Below are 16,941 nucleotides of genomic sequence, written 5' to 3'. Positions count from 1 at the left end.
ATACATATATCATAATTTGATCAAATGAATTTATTCTTTAAAAATAATTTCAGCTCAATACTATTTCTTTTCCTCATAAGAGTAGTATGGTAGACAGATTTTAAGTTGTTCCCCAATGATCCCCACCTCCTAGAATTCTTCACCTTTATAATGTCTACACTTTGAGTATGGACTGGATTTATAATTTAACTTCTTTTGTGGGGTGTGTTGCACCATTCCTGAAGGTACTGCAATATCAGGTCTATGCATGGAGTGGACAAAGCAAGCTCCTACTGCTCTAAAACTCCAATTACTATCATATCATATTTTAAATTGATAAGAATAAATGCTACACTTGATCTTAGCCAAAAGACCAAGAAGATCCTATTATCATTTAACTTCTAGCAAATAGAATATGACAGAAGTAGTTAAATGACATTTCAAAGGTTAGTTACAAAGACTATGACTTCAATCTTGGGCACATTTTTCTGCTCAATCATTCTGAAGGAATTCAGTGTTATGTTGTGGGCCTCCCTCTGGAGAGGTCCAAATGACAAGGAACTGAGTCTCTGATCAACAACCAGAGAGTCTGAGGCCCAGTGCCACCAATGTATTCTACCACTGAGTTTTGACATGATGTAGACATAGCCAAACCCTTTGAGGCTTGTGAGAAAACTCTGAGTCAGAAGCTTATAGCTAAGTTGCATTCAGATTCCTGATCCATAGATATTTTGAGATAATAAACATTTATTGTTTTAAACTGTAAAACTTGAGGAGAATTTGTTACACAGCAATAGTTAACTAATATAAATACAAGGTCTTTAAAAATATTTAATCTGAAAATGTATAATTCAGGGAAGTCATAGTAATGAACAGAAAAGAGGTAATATAGATAATGTGGTCTACAATATGTTGTGCTCATAGTACAAACTGAGTGTTTAGAGAATAGTTTATAATAAAGGCATTTGTTCCGTAAGAACTGTTTTACAAACTGCATTGCTACATTTAAATTTTCATAGCACTATGTAAGGCTAGCTGGTGCTCCACTTCTTTGTCAACACTTGAATTTTGTCAAATTTATGATTCCAGATCTTCTAGAGATGAGTAATGTGGATTTCTTTAGACTTTATTTTCATTTTTCTTTGTTGATAATATGTGCTGCAAATACTTTCTCCCACCATTTGGCTTATTTCTTCACTTTCTTAGTGACAACTCTTGGTGAAGAGAAATTCTTAAATGGAAAGTGGCTATCAGTATTTTCTGCGACCTCAGTAAGAAATATTTTTCTAAATATTTTCCTAAATGAGGATATTTCCCCGTGTCACTTTTAAAAGACCTTTATAATGCTTTCACACATTGAGGCATACAATATTCCAGAATTGAGTTTTGTATGAGATGTGAGACTGGAATCATATACCCTTTTTATCAATTTACACATATTATTTTATTGATATAACTATATACAATAATGAGGTTTGTTGTTATATATTCAAATGTGCACACAGTAGAACAATATAATCTTGTCAATTCCATTTCCCAGTGCCTCCCCTTTCTCTTCGCTCCCCTTGCTCCTCTTCTTTTACTCTAATTGTGTCATTTCTATTTTTATGAGCTCTTCCCTTGACCCTTTATATTTCCTTTTTTCTTTTTTCTCTCTTGCTTTCACTTACAAGAGAAAGGAAGCGTATGATCCATGACTTTCTGGGTATGGATTACTTTGCTTAATATAATGCTCTCAAGTTCCATTCATTTTCCTGCAAAGGACATCATTTCATTGTTCTTTAAGATTGAATAAAACACACAAGCATGCCTAGCTATTGAGAATTGTGTTCAGATGCTGACTTTAATTCTTTAGAATAAATACTGAGGAGAGGTATAACTGGATATTGTGTTTCCATTCCAAGGAGTCACCATACTGATTTCCAAAGTGATTTACTAATTTACAACTCCACTAACAATGTGTAAGTGTATCTTTTTCTCCCATCCTTTCCAGCATTTATTATAATTTGTATTCTTGATGGTTGCCATTCTAACTGGTGTGAGATATAATCACAGTGATTTACACTTCTGTGATTGCTAAAGATGTTGAACGTTCTTCATACATTTGTTGACCATTTGTATTTTTTCTTTTAAGAAGTATCTGTTTAGTTCCTTTGCCCATTTATTGATTTGGTTATTTGGAGGTTATTGTTTATATGAAGGATATTAATTTGCATTGGAACAGAAATTAGTAAAGATTTTTTTTTGCTATTCAGAAACTTGTTAATTTGATGTCATCCCATTTATTAACTCTTGATATTATTTCCTTAACTGTAGGCCTGCACCTACAGTGTGTTGACCCTGTGGTTTCTTCCAAAAGTTGCATAGTTTTTAAGTCTTTGACCCATCTTGAGTTAACTTTTATACAGGGTGAGAGATAGGACTCATTCTTCTACTATGGATAACCAATTTCTCCAGCACCACTTGTTAGAAAGCCTGCCTTTTCTCCAATGTATATTTTTTGGTGCCTTTGCGGGCCAGATGACTGTATTTGTGAGAGTTTGTGTGTCTTTGGTTCTATTCCATTGATCTTGTTTGTTTTTTATTCCATGCAGTTTTTGTGACTATAGCTCTGTAGTATAATTTGGAATCAGCTTTTGTGATGCTTCCAGCATTGCTTTTTTTGCTTAGAATCCCCTTGGGTATTCTGGTCTTTTATTCTTGAGCGTGAATTTTAGGACTGTTTTTACTAAGTCTGGGAAGAATGTCATTGGTATCTTGATGGAGATTGCATTAAATCTGTAGATGATTTTTGGAATTTGGGTGATTTTACCATTATTAGTTGTGCCTACCCATGATCATGAAAAATCTTTCCATTTCTTTCTTCAGTGTTCTATAATTTTTGTTGGAGAGGTCTTTTTCACCTCCTTAGTTTAGTTTATTTCTACTTCTTTCTGAGGCAATGGTTGTTACTGGGTGGCATCAGTACCAGCCTGGGGAGGAAAAGGCTAGTTTATAATTATTGGCATCAGATCAATATTGGTATCAGATCTGCCATTTTTAGGTTGGGAGCCATTTTTATCTAGGGACTCCTTAAGTTTTGATTGGAAAGTCATTTTATTCAAAGCTCCCAGGTTGTGGTGTCCTCAGCCTTCAGGTTATGACTTTCTGTTTGCTTTTCTGAATGTGCCTGATAAAAGGTTAACCCTATCCAGCTCATGACACAACCCCTAGGCATGCTTGTGAAATTCCCCTTGAGGGCTATCAAGCTTCTCTGCGGACAGGCTGCTACTCCCCTGAGAGGGACCCCCTCAAAGGGACAGCCTTGTAAGTTTGCTCCATGCTGCTGAAAATACTTCTGTTGCATGGGATTCCGGTGAGTGGTGTGGTCCTTGAAATTTGCGTGGAATTTGTGAGTGTCCTATATATAATGTTCACTGCTCCAGAAATATTTGAAATCAAATTGGTAGGAAAATGATTTTATTCAAAGCCAGTTTTGAAAGAAGACAAAAAAACTATTATTTTAAAGGTTTCATCTTCAAAATCCCTGAAGATGAGCAGAACTTTAAAGGAGAAGAGGCAGTAGTTACAGCAAAGTGAGACAGTAGGTAGGCAGTGTGCATATATAGACATGATTAGCATATGCTAGATGGGTGGGGGCAGAGTGCAATCTCCACTCCCAACTTCTTGGCATCCATCAGGTCTTTGGGGCTTGGTTTCACTCTCAACAGGAACAAGTTTCTCTTCATTTAGAGGGGCCCCAAATTTAGTCTATTTCATGATTAGTTTACCTTGATACAGTATGTATTGTGTCAGAGCTTGAGGATCCTTTTTTTTAATGTCTAACAAGTGTGGGGGCCTTCCTATAGGTCAGGCAATTGTGTTCTATACAGCAGGGTATATGAGATGCACACTCTGCAATTGTTTTAGACTGCACAATTCTGTATACTCCAAAAGGGTATGTGAACAATCTAGACTCAGTCCCCTTCATCAGTGTTGTGTCCTCAGACTTCAGGTTATTTATTTCTGTTTGCTCTAGGAGTATGGGTGTCCATGAGTGGGACCTGAGGGCCCCCTAGCCATTCCTACTTGAGAACTGGTCATCAGTTTGGAGTTTTTCTCTCCTGTATTGTACACGTTGAAATATTGCTAAAATTTGAGTGGGGCTGGTTTTGTGTATATCAAAGTGTGCTGTCTCTTGGCTGGGGTGTGGATGTATCTGGTTATGAGTGTAGCTCAGCAGCCAACTTTTTACTCCATGTACTCAGTGTTAACAGTAAATTTCCATCATCACATAGAAAGGGGGAAATAAACAGAAGCAGCAACAGTAAAAAGAAGGAAAAAAAAACAATATTCAACATTCAAATGAATACCAGGTGCCTACTATGAAATCAAATGCACTAATGACCACAGAAACAGGAATGGTGAGTTCAGGAATTAACAACAAAACTGTTGTTAATTGTCAAAATTTTGACCAGGATAGAGTTCACTGCCTGTGCCAGACTGTTCTTCTTTCCATTCTTTCTGGGCTATGTATCCCTTGGAAAGACAAAGGACTGAGGATTGTCAAACTCTTTCTCCTTTTCTGTTGCTCACCAACCTGCATGCTGGAGTGGCCTGAACAGAAACTGGCTGAACGGTCTTGGTTGGCTTCCCTTCTCACTAGTGTAATGTAGTACTAGTGGGAACAGATGGGAAGTACTGTCAATTGGAGTTTTGCCCAGATAGACTATCAGCTTGAGGTTGATTCAGAGTTCTAAATAATACAGTCCAGACAGGTTTAACTCTAATCAAAACTTAGGAACTTTGTCAGGTGGTATCTACTCAAAAGAAATTTAGATCCACCCAACCCTATGACTGGGCAGAGGCCATTCCCTGGTGGACGTGTGAATCTCAGAGTCCACCCAAGAATTCTTCTCACAGGGTGGGTAACAAACCCTGTACAGTTCTTTCATCCTCTGCCCTAATTATGGCTTTTCCAGGCTCAACTCCCAAGTGTAAACACACTCACCTGTTCAGTTTCCTAACCTTCATCAGCTGGTAGTGTGAGCTCCCAGACTAAAACGGAAGGCAAGTTTAATTCTCCTCCATGTCTCCAACGTGAATTCCCTGTGGGTACAATCATCTCGGTGCCCATTTCAATTACATGCTGCCAGGTACATACATTCTAGGCCACACAGTAAAAACTGGTTGAGATAATGTGGCAACATTGGCCATGATCTCCTGGGTTTCTGCATAGAAAATCTCCAGTGTGACCTCCTCAAGATGGCCCCCTACCTTGGCTTTCTGCTGACCAGCTGAGAAACATGAAGTAGTTTTCAAACACCAGCCCATTGTATAGCCTTTGATTTGACTGAGTTCATACTGTTTTTCTCTTCTACAAATTTTCCTACACCAAATTTGTCTGCTATGCTTCTCTATCTGTGCTACCACTCTCCTCTGCAGTGACCTGCTGCCATTGTCACTACTGACATGACTGCAATGCACTCTTTTTCTCTATTAAAAATACTCAAATTTCTGGATCTCTAAGTCTCTTTCCAATATTGAATTTATATGAATTCTGTCTTGTCCATCTTGCTGAGAAGCAGTACAAATGCTGCTCTGTGGAGAGCCTGGTGAGAAACGGGAGTGCAGCCTGCTACCCCGGGCCCTCTGGGGCTCCTGGCCCCAGGCCGGCGGGTGAGCTGGGGGGCCCCAGGACAGGATGCGGTTTCTCCTGCAGATCCCCTGAGCTCCTGCTGCGAGAGCCCACTGGCTGGCCTTGGCTGTGAAGGACCGGTGAGCCTGCCATCCAGATGGATGACCTGATGGCAGCGGCGAAGTGTAGGGCCCCGGACCCCGAGGGCTGCCGGGTCTCCTGGCTCAATCGTGCCCGTCCCAGCTGAAGCCACCACCGGGGACGTGGCGCGTTTGGGTGGCAGAGGGCGTGGAATGGCGAGAAGAAAGGCGGCCACCCCAACGCAGGCAGGGGCTTCAAGGTCCCAAGAAGGAGGATGGATGATTGAAAGCTCAACCACGCCTTGGACAGTGGAGCTGCACAGACCACGGCTCTCCGTGAGCGCTCAGTGCCGGCTCTTCGAGACCGCACCTTGTCTTGGCCAACAAAGACCAAACAGTCCTGGAAGGTGAGCGAAGCCCCAGAAGAGGACGACGTGGGGGAACGGTTATTGGCCTCAGGCAGTTGGTGTTCCTTCTACCAAAGAGAGAAATGGTAGAGTCACAAGCCGCATCCACCCAGTTGGAAACGCCCGCCACCCTTTGGGAAGATTTCCTGGCCCTTAGTAAAAGGCCTGTGTATATAATATGAAAAAGCTGCTCTCAACTTACCCCCCAACTTTTTAAAACTTGTGCTGCATCTGGATATTCTCAATGTAAAGAGGATGTCTGATGTACGATAGAGTTAGAAAATAACGTCTTGTAAATATTCGTTTGCTTGAAAAAATCAGAAATGCCTTCAGGAAGTGACTTTGAAATGAATTTGTTAGACCACCTCTAGGAGGGACACTTGTCCACATTTTTCGTTGTGTTGTTGAACATGGAGAAGACTGACCATGAGAAAGAGGTCCTGTGCCAGAGTGGTTTTTCGTAAAAGACATTTTTCCATATAATAACCATTGTTTTGCGTATGCATTTTATTCCTCATTAGTGTATATATAGTTGAAAATGCTAAATACTTTTTTTTTAAATATCTAGGTTTTCTAGATGTTCTAAAGTGCCTGATATATGTTAAAAGTAGAAGTGGTAAAATATATGACACATTTTGTAAATTTCTTTTGTTAAAATTCTTATGAAATGGTTTCTTTTTTTGAGGGGGGGCGTGCAATAGCCAAACTCCTGTTGAATAGTACAGTTGTGTGCTGGTCCTGGGGAGCATCCTGCCAGTGTGCCTACCGAGAGCCCAGAGTTGTCTATTGGTTTTGTTTTACTTTGCTGTGTACATAGTGTATATAAAGGAAAAATGAGTCCTCCTAATCTACATCTAGCCCTTCTAGATGTTAAAGAGGTTGCCAGTGTATGACAAAAGTAGAAGTAGTAAACCAGTTTTGAATATTTTGTGTTAAAATTCCTAGGAAAGATTGTCTTTTGAAAATTTGAGCATTCTAGCCCACTGGGTCGGTGAAGGGTCAGAATGCTCATATTTTGAAGACATTTTCAAATTAGAACTATTGTTACATATGTGCAGTGTATTCATGACTGTCATGTACATAGTGGACAAATTGAGTCCTTACTTGAAACATCTAGTCTTGTCTAGATGTTTAGAAGTGTCCGATGTATGTTAAAGGTAAAGGTAGTAAAATATCACTTTGTAAATATCTTTTTGCTAAAATTCATATGAAATAGTCTTTTGAGAATGGAACTATTAAACCACCTCTGTGAGCGGTATAGTATTGTCTGTATTTGCTCAGTGATGTGGAGGAGGTGGGAGGGAAGCAATTGCAAAAGGTTAATGTGTTCATATTTCGACATTTTCAGACATCAGTTTTCTATGTTTTGTGCATTTTGTTTTTGCTGTGTATATAATGTATATAGTGGACAAATAAGTCCCAATTTTGCCACATCCAGTCTCTAAATGTTAAAGAGGTTGCCAGTGTATGACCAAGTAGTTAGTAAAATTAGAACATTTTGTACATTTTTTGTTGAAATTCATAGGAAAGCTTGTCCTCTGTAAAAATACTTTTGGATATGGATTTGTTCGACCATCTCTAAGTGTTACATATGCCTGTACTTGTCCACTGGACTGAAAATAGAAGGAAATGAGAAGGGAGAGGTTTAAGGACAAAATGGTCATGTTAGAAGATACCTCATATTTAACCATTGCTACGCGTGCAATTTTATTTACCAGTGCTGTGTGAATAGTGGACAGGGCCTTATGTGGAATATATATAGTCCTTCTATATATTTAGAAGTGCTTGATATATTTAAAAGTAAAAGTAGTAGAATTGAAACTTTTTGTAAATAGCTTTTACAAACTGATGAGAAATATTGTGTTTGGAATTGTTAAACCACCTCTTAACAGAATACTGTCTGTTGTACTTGTTGATTGGGTTGAGGGAGGTGGGAGGGAAGAAGTTGCAAAAGGTGCTTAACATTGTTAGAGTGTGCTAGAAAACTTCAGCTTACCCATTACCTTGTACCGTGCATTTCATTTAACTTTGCTGTACTGCATATATTGTATATATACTGGTCAAAGGAGTCCTAATTTTATAATATCTAGTCTCTAGATATTAAAGAGGTTGCCAATGTATGACAAAAGTAGAGTTAGTAAACTCACACATTTTGTACACTTTGTGTTAAAATTCATAGAAAGGCAGTCTTCTGAAAAGGACTTTTGGAAGTGAAATTGTAACATCATAGCATGTGACACTCAGATGTGACACATGTGACAACAGGAGAAAGAAGTGGAAGAAATGAAGGATTCTAGGCCAGAATGATCCCACTTAGAAGACACTTTCAGATATAACTATTGTTACATGTGTGTAGTTTATTTAATACTACTGTGTACATAGTGGACAAACTTAAATCCTTATTTGAAACATCTAGTCTTTATAGATATTTAGAAGTACACAAAATATGTTAAAAGTAGAGGTAGTAAATAAAACATTTTGTTATATATTTTTTTAAAAAAAAATTCATGAGGAAATAACTGTCTTTTGGAAATGGAATGATCAAAACACTTCTCTGAACGGTACATATTATATCTGAGCTGGTTCAGGGAGGAAGAAAGAAAAGAATATATAAAGGGCTTTATAGCAGTGTATTTTCTGTGAAGCAGAATTGACCCTTGTCCCTTATATTTGTGGGTTTTGTTTTACTATTCTGTGTAAATAGTGTATATAAAGGACAAATGAGTCCTAATTTACATCTAGTCTATCTAGATGCAAAAGAGGTTGCCAGTGTATGACAAAAGTAGAGTTAGTAAACTAACACACCGAGTACATGTTGTTAAATTCATAGGAAAGACTGTAATTAAAACCACTTAGAAAGTGAAATTTGTTAAAAGTCATCTCTAAGCATTACAGATGCATATACTGACTCATTGGTTGATAAGATTAGAAGAAGAAGGGTTCTAGGCCAGAATGTTACTGTTTGGAAGACACTTTCAAATTCTAGCCTTTAAAAAAAGGGGTGGGGGAATTTTGCTTCAAAGTATAGCCTTTGTTAAGTAAGTGTTGCAGTTTATTCAGTGCTACTGTATGTATAGTTGGAAACTTAAGTCCTTGTTGGGAACATCTAGTGTTTCTAGATGTTGAAAAGTGCACAACACATGGGAAAAGTAGAGAGCTAAAGTAATGTCCTTTAAGTATGTTTTGTTACTACTTAGGAATGGTTGCCATTTAGGGGAATGGAATTGTTGAACTTGATGTCTTGGAGGGTAGGTTGAAGGATCACTGGGTCTGGGGTAGGGGAAGGAGAAAGTATGCATAGAGAAGTAATGGGTGCCCTTTAGATTAGTTCAGATTGTCTAGCCATTGTTATATGTGCATTTTAGTTAATCTTGCTGGGTATTAAAGGATAAGTCCTAATGCCCAAACTTTGTTAACAATAGCAAAATAATCCCTATATAAATGTCCTTTTGTTGGTTTTTAGAAAAAACTGTCTTCAGAGAGTGACCCTTGTTAATCCAGCTCTTGGAGCTAGGGATAGTCCTGAATTTAGTCACTGGAGTGGTGAAGAGGGAGAAGAGGAAGGGCGAGGGGAAGTGCTCTTTGCTAAAGTCTCCATATTTGGAAGACAGGTTTAGAGTATAACCATATATCTATATGTACATTTTTGGTAAATTGTGTTTTTGTTCACAAAGTTTATACTTCATTTCACAATATCTAAGCTTTCTAGATGCTTGAGGTGACAGTGAATCATAAAAAGTAGTGCTAGTGAATTAGCCAACTTGTAAATATCTTTTTGTTATAATTGATAGAAAAGATGCATCTTGGACATGAAATTGTTTTATCTCTGGGCATTGTGTATCAGGACTTGTTCATTAAGCTGGCAGCAGAGGGGCACAGAGAAACACACAGAAAGATGGAAGCAAGTGCTCAAAGATTTACATTTTGATGTGAGCCACTGGTGTGTGTGCATCTTCTGGCTGTACTATAGGAATATTTTAATTCACTGGGAACATGCATTCTTGCTAATATTTTAGTAGAAGAAATCTGTTAATGAAAAAGCTTGGTGTATTCTGTTGCTGTTTCATTTTAAATTGAGCATTAAGGGAATGAATTGTTTTAGTTGTAACTCTGCCAATATCTCTATCTAGAGGCCTGTTGCCATTTCTGTCTTCAGTGAAATTTTTGTCCCCAAGAAAGGATAACAGATTGAGTTAGTGTAGTGTATTCTTGGTTATCAAAAAATACTCATGTAGCTTCAGTATTTTGAATTGGTGAATATTCATGATGTGTGGGAAAGCATAATACACACCACAATCTCAATCACACAAAATGGGATATTGTGTATATATGCACACAACCTAGAGGGACATGTCCAACTAAGCTTCTTGTGACTGGATTTTTTTTTGTGTAATGTACAATTTACTTTTTAAAAAATAAAAATTATTTTAAAAACCTGGAAAAAAATGCTGCTCTGCATGTGTTGAGTATCAGGGTTCTGGATCCAAGGTACAAAATTATTTCTAGACCTGCAGTAAGACAAAAGTCTAGAGCCTTCCTTAGGAGTATGAATAAGTGTTTCCTAGTGGGTTCTAAGCAAGAAGTAATGTTCCAGGTATGTAGCTGAAAGTGGCTACAGCCTAGTTACAGAGGGTTTTCAGGATCTACAGTCAAATTGAGGTCATAAGACCTGTATTGTAAAATGGATGTATGTGTATCTCATCCAATTCCTGGCAGCTGAGAGATGGTGGAGCCAGGTCATGATGGGTAGCTCCTAGGTCCACAGCCAGTACCAAGGTCAGTGGGACTGTTTCCTGGATCATAGTCTTGCATGATCTCTTGCTGGGTTCCTTGGCTGATGATGTTAATGGCAAATCAAGAAGAAATAGGGCTATGGGATGGGGCTTTCTCCAGGTCTGTAGAGAGACCTAGTCAGTAATCCTGTGGTCATTTGGGCATAGGCTTGACTTCTCAAAATAACCCCTTTATTTTTTGTCTTGAAAACCATCTTGGTCCTGAAGCTCCCACAAAGGCACTTTTATTCTTGAATTACTTCAAATTAATATTGGTGAGGGGAGATCCACGTCAGGGAACCTACTACTGTACCATCTTGGTGCAGTCCTGATGACTACATTTTCAAAGCATAAATCCCAAATGAAAATATACTTTATATATCTATATGTAATGTATTATGTAGTATAATATGTTATGTAATATAAAAATATATAAATGCATTATATATAATATGTCATTAAAATGTGACAAAAATTAGCAATAATTTGTTTAAAATCACTCAAAATATATGTTTATGTTTTTCAGTCAGGCCTTTCATTGATTTGCAAAGAAACCAGAGTTAGATTGAAGTGGATATTTTATTATACATAAACATTTTCTTGTCATTCTAGTTCAGATACACACAGATATACTTAGTAAACAGATTCCTAGAAATCACATTTCTATGTCTTTACAAAGTCCCTCAATTTCAAAAATTAACTAGAAACTTCCACATCAGGTTATTAACAGAAATTTAGACTACAACTTTTGTAAAAATAAATATGGCTAATGAGACAAAGGGAAAGAGGTAGAAAGACAGAACTGTAAAACATTTAATTGTGTATGGATGGGTTGTCTGTGTATGTAAAGATGATGCAACAAGTGTGTCTAAGGAATATCCAAATATCAAAAGAAAATACTTGAAAAATTTCATTCTTGCAAACATCAATGATTCTTTTCACATCATTTACAATGTGGCACAGTATACTTGAGCTATAGTATCAACTGTCAAGTAGGATATTGCTTATAATTTACACAATTTGTATTCACTGTAGATTTCATCTCCAATTACCTTCTATAACATATTCCACATGCTATATTCTGACTTATTTGCTAATTGTTTCTGTTCCGAGTTAATTTTTCATAGTAAAGTATATGTTGCTCCAAACAAAAAAACAGCATTTTACTGTTCTTATTACCTTAAAAATTGAATATAATCATGCTCAGAAAAATCTAAATAATTACAAATAGATTGATAATTTGATAGCAATATCTTAAAGCCTTTAAAGACCATAAAACCCACATGCTAATCTGAAAATAAAAGTTTTAAAAATATATTTATTCTAGGAATAAAATATTAATTAATAAGAAGAAATAATTCCACTCAAATTATTCCCCTGATGTGCAAAGCTAACTCAAACCTATATCAATCATACTTGTGCTATATTCATAGCCTAATTTATTGATAACATGGTCATTTTTCCAGTTAATAAAGATAAATAGAAATTAACAATGATTTTTGGTGCCTCTTGAGTTCACACAATATATCTAAGCTCTCAGCAGGTACTGAAAGTTTTGTGTTCAAATTCATCCAGAATCTTACTACTTCTCGTATCTCCACCACCATCACCCTTGCGTGCATTACCTTCAATTCTTACCCAAATGATTAAGGGCATTCTAACTGATTCTCTATTCTCCACATGGAATTTAATGTGATTGTTTAAATATAGGAGTTATATCAAGTCAGTTCTTTGTTCAAATGCCTCAAAGTCATCCAATATCATGCACAGTACCCAAATCCTTAAAAGGATTAAGATGCCTGTATCATGCGTCCACCAGATGACTAACTTCCTGTTGGGCAATTCTCCCCATTACCCACCAATGGCCAGGCACACTGGCCATCTTGCTTTCCTCAAAACAACAAGCACACTCTGTCTCAATGCTATTTCACTTGATTTTGTCTCTTCATAAAATAACATAACCTCACATATCTGTGTGACCCTCCACCTCATTTCTTTCAGTGTTCTGTCTGAATGTCACATCTTGGAAAGGCCTTCATTGTTTCCTTACCTTCCATAATACGTTCTACCTTCTGACAGAGGCACATGTACTTATTCAGTTATGTATTACATGGCCCCACAACAAAAATGTAAGATCCATATCCCCATTAATGGCCTCGTGGACCTTTTTCCACTGGGGTATGATGTGCATATGGATCAGGACTTACTCAAGATATTTCAAATAATGATTAAAAGATCATATGAATAGTGGTTGAAATTATATGAATGAAGAACCTGGTTACCTACTAAACAAATATCTAAAATGAAAAATAAAATTTTAAGAAATATATTGAATTACTATAGGAAAGAAAATAAATGTCATAAAAATGGCATACAGTTTTCCTCTGTATTTTATTGTGCCTGATTTTCTTCAGGCAAACAGCTTCAGCTTCTTCCTAAAAATTCTGCTCAGAACAAACATCACTTTCTTATTTTTAAAGGTGTATATCAGTTGGTTCAACACTGGAGTGACTGTCATGTGTACGATAGCCATAATTTTTTCCTGTATTACACATGAAGCATAGGGAGGAGGGATAAAGTTAGCTCCACAGTTCTATAAAAGAGAAATACTACCATATAATGGGAGCGACAAGTGGGCAGAGCCTTGCGGAATGCACTGCAGGACCAGTGCTTCAACAGAAGAAAGAGACTTATAGAGAAATAGGAAAGGAGAGTGAGGAAGCAAGCCACCAAGGCTAAGCTGCAAGTGACAATAAAAATGAGCCACTTATTGAGACCTACATCACCACAAGCCAGTTGCAAGAGAGGCTTGATATCATAGAATAAGTAATTGAGTTTCTGGAAGTGAAGAAAATCCAGGCATGCAGTCATGACAGAATGCACCAGAGCATAGAAGAAGCTAATGAGCCATGCCACAGCTGCCAACAGGACACACAGCTGGGGATTCATGATGACAGTGTAGCAAAGTGTGTTGCAGATGGCCACAAATTGATCAAATCCCATGATAATTAGCAAGACACCTTCAGTGCAACCAAGAAAGTGGAAGAAGTGTAGATGAGTGATACAGCCTAGGAAGGATATGACCCTGTGCCTGGAGAGGAGGTTCCACATTAGCTTGGGCATTGTCACTGAAGAATAGCAAACATCAAGACAAGAACGATTTCTCAGGAAAAAATACATAGGGGTGTGGAGTTTTGGCTCTGCGATGATGATCACTAATGTGGCCCCATCTCCAAATAGGTTTGTCATGTATATAATGAGGAAAATGATAAAGATTACAAGCTATAGCCCCTGAACCTGGGTCAGTCCCAGCAAAAGAAACTCATTCACAAAAGTGATGTTCTCCATTGCTTTGGGCAAGGAAAGATGACAGTGACAATTAGCAAATACTGTTGAGAGCCACAGCCGAAGGGGCCCCAGCAAACTTTCAGACTGCCAGCTGATGATTGGCTCACAGCGGCCCCAGCAACATCTAGCTGATTGGCTCCTCTGTGGAGATGCTCATTGAGCTGTTTCCCTGCCCTTTCAGACTACCAGCTGATGATTGGCTCACAGCGGCCCCAGCAACATCTAGCAACACCTAGCTGATTGGCTCCTCTGTGGTGATGCTCATTGGGCTGTTTCCCTGCCCTTTCAGATCACGGAGCTGCTCATTGGGGGACTTTTTTTGCTCCGCCCATGTGACCCAGCCAATCGGCCTCAAGAGCAGGAGGGTTGTGGGAGGAAGAGGCTGGGTTGGGGAGTGTGACTTGTGGGAAGCCGATGGTGGCAGTTGGGCTCTGAGGGTTTTTTCCTGAGGAGCTGTTTTGTTCGGCATGTGTGGTTCTAAAAATAAAGTTAGTTTCTTTTGACAAGTGGCCCCTGAATTGTGCCCAGCCAGACTGCGGCATTTGGTGGCTCACACAGGGAGTGACTGAGGGTAAGTAAACTGCTCACCCCTGAGGGCAGGGCGAGAGGATGGGTAGCCATTTTAAGATTCTTCTTTTGTTTTGCTTCACTTTTGTTTTAAGTTGCCTGTCCCTGGAGATGTGTAAGATGGAAGAAAAACTGCTCACATCTGAGGAACAGATAGGGAGAAAGGACAGATGGATATTTCAGGAGGCTATTATAATGATTTTGTGTTGTTCCAATTTTGTTTCATTCTGTTTCAGTTTTGTTAGGCGTTATCTTATTGGGTTGTATTATAATAGAAATATGGGATCAGAAATTAGTAAAAAACAAACCGAAAGAGTGTTAAGTAAATTGTTAGAGGAAGGAGGCATTCCAGTAAAATCAAGAGCAGTCAGGGCATACGTTGATACAATACAAAAATGTAGCCCATGGCTTTTTAAGGAGGAGTTGTTAAGTATATCACAATGGAATCATCATGGTGAAGATTTAAAAAGAATAGAAAAGAACAGCCCAGGAACTCTGCCAGTTGGCACATTGCCATCGTGGATGTTCATATCTGGTTTGCTTAGTCCAAAGCCTTCAATTCAGACAAAGGTAGAGGAAGAAGAAGACATGAAGATTCAAGTAAAAGAGAAGGTCTCTCAAGTTAGTCAGAAAGAGGAAAAGATTCAATTAAAAGAGAAGGTCTTTCAAGCTAGTCAGACAGAGGAAGGAAGTTTAGAGCAGAAAAAGCCATCAGGGGAAAAGTTACAACAGGAGACTGCTGCTAACACCTTTCTATCACCAGAGTGTGTAAGTGTCCAACCAACAGCACCACCTCTACAGGAGACAGCTACTAACACCTTTCTATCACCAGAGGGAATAAGTGTCCAATCAACAGCACCAGCTCCATATGCTGGGAGGCTCCCAACCCACACAGTTGACAGTTGGGATTCTGAGACATGATCTCAAGTATTAACATGCCCTGTATTTGAGATAGGAGGGCAGCAAATTTACCATGCTTTAAAATTCAAAACAGTGAAGCAGCTAAAAGAGGCTGTAACAACCTATGGTCCTCAAGCATCCTTCACTGTAAGCTTGGTTGAATCCATTACCAACTTGAACATGACGCCAGGAGATTGGGCTAATATGTGTAAAGCTGTGCTAAATGGAGGACAATACCTGTTATGGAAGGTTGCCAATGAGGAATTTTGCAAGGAGACAGCTAGGCGAAATGCAGCAGCTGGTAATTCTCAGAGAAATCTAGATATGTTTTTAGGAAAGGGACCTTATGAGGATCAGCAGCAACAAATTGCATATGATCCTGGTGTATATTTACAAATTGCTGTAGATACAGTTAAGGCATGGAAGACTTTACAAGGACATGGAGGTTCACAAGGTCAATTATCTAAGATAATACAAGGAGCTAATGAATCTTACACTGAATTTGTAGATAGGCTTATTCAAACAGCTACCAGAGTTTTGGGGAATACAGAACAAGCAATGCCATTAATAAAACAACTGGCTTATAACCAAGCGAATCGTTGGTGCAGAGATATCATTAGACCATGAAAACATGAAGATTTAAACACATATATTAAGTTATGTAGAGACATTAATGAACAAGAGCAAGTCGTGGCAACTGAAGTAAAACAGGCTTTAGATGCCAGAGACATTAATAAACTAGGGCAAATTGTGGCAACTGCAGTAAAACAGGCTTTAGATGCCAGGCCAAGAACATGCTACAATTGTGAACAAACAGGACATTTTAAAAGGAATTGCCCCATAGGAGGAGGGTTTAACAAAACTAGGTTTCAAAGGAGTAGAATACCGGGTATTTGCCCAAGATGCCGTAGAGGGAGACATTGGGCTAATGAATGCCATTATCAAATCACCATAGAGGGTACTCCATTATCAAAAAATGAACAAGGATCAAGTGTTTATCCACGATATCATGGATAAAGGCATTGGGCTCCATTGCCAAAAAATGGACAGGGGTCCCAATGCTCTGGGGCCCAAAACCACAAATATATGGAGCACTGGAGGAACCCAGCAACCCCATCAGGGTAGTGCCCAGGACACATTGTTTATCAGATCCCTCATCAGACAAACCAGAGGCAGTGCAGGGTTGGACATCTGTGCCTCCACCAGATCAGTACTAACTCCAGAGATGGGAGTTCAAATCATTCCCACAGGGGTGAAAGAACCTCTTCCCA

At 38.5% G+C, this 16,941-nt stretch overlaps 2 pseudogenes; both read right to left on the bottom strand.

Moving 5' to 3' along the window:
• Positions 1–202: 202 nt before the first annotated feature.
• On the bottom strand, positions 203–364 carry LOC143402713 (U2 spliceosomal RNA; annotated as a pseudogene).
• Positions 365–13,265: 12,901 nt separating this feature from the next.
• Positions 13,266–14,203, bottom strand: LOC143402117 (olfactory receptor 12D3-like; annotated as a pseudogene).
• Positions 14,204–16,941: the final 2,738 nt, after the last annotated feature.

The sequence above is a fragment of the Callospermophilus lateralis genome, chromosome 6, assembly GCF_048772815.1.
Source record: "Callospermophilus lateralis isolate mCalLat2 chromosome 6, mCalLat2.hap1, whole genome shotgun sequence".
In the NCBI taxonomy this organism is placed as follows: Eukaryota; Metazoa; Chordata; class Mammalia; order Rodentia; family Sciuridae; genus Callospermophilus; species Callospermophilus lateralis.
The sequence above is the reverse complement of the archived record's forward strand: the minus strand, read 5'-3'. Positions and strand labels throughout refer to the sequence as shown.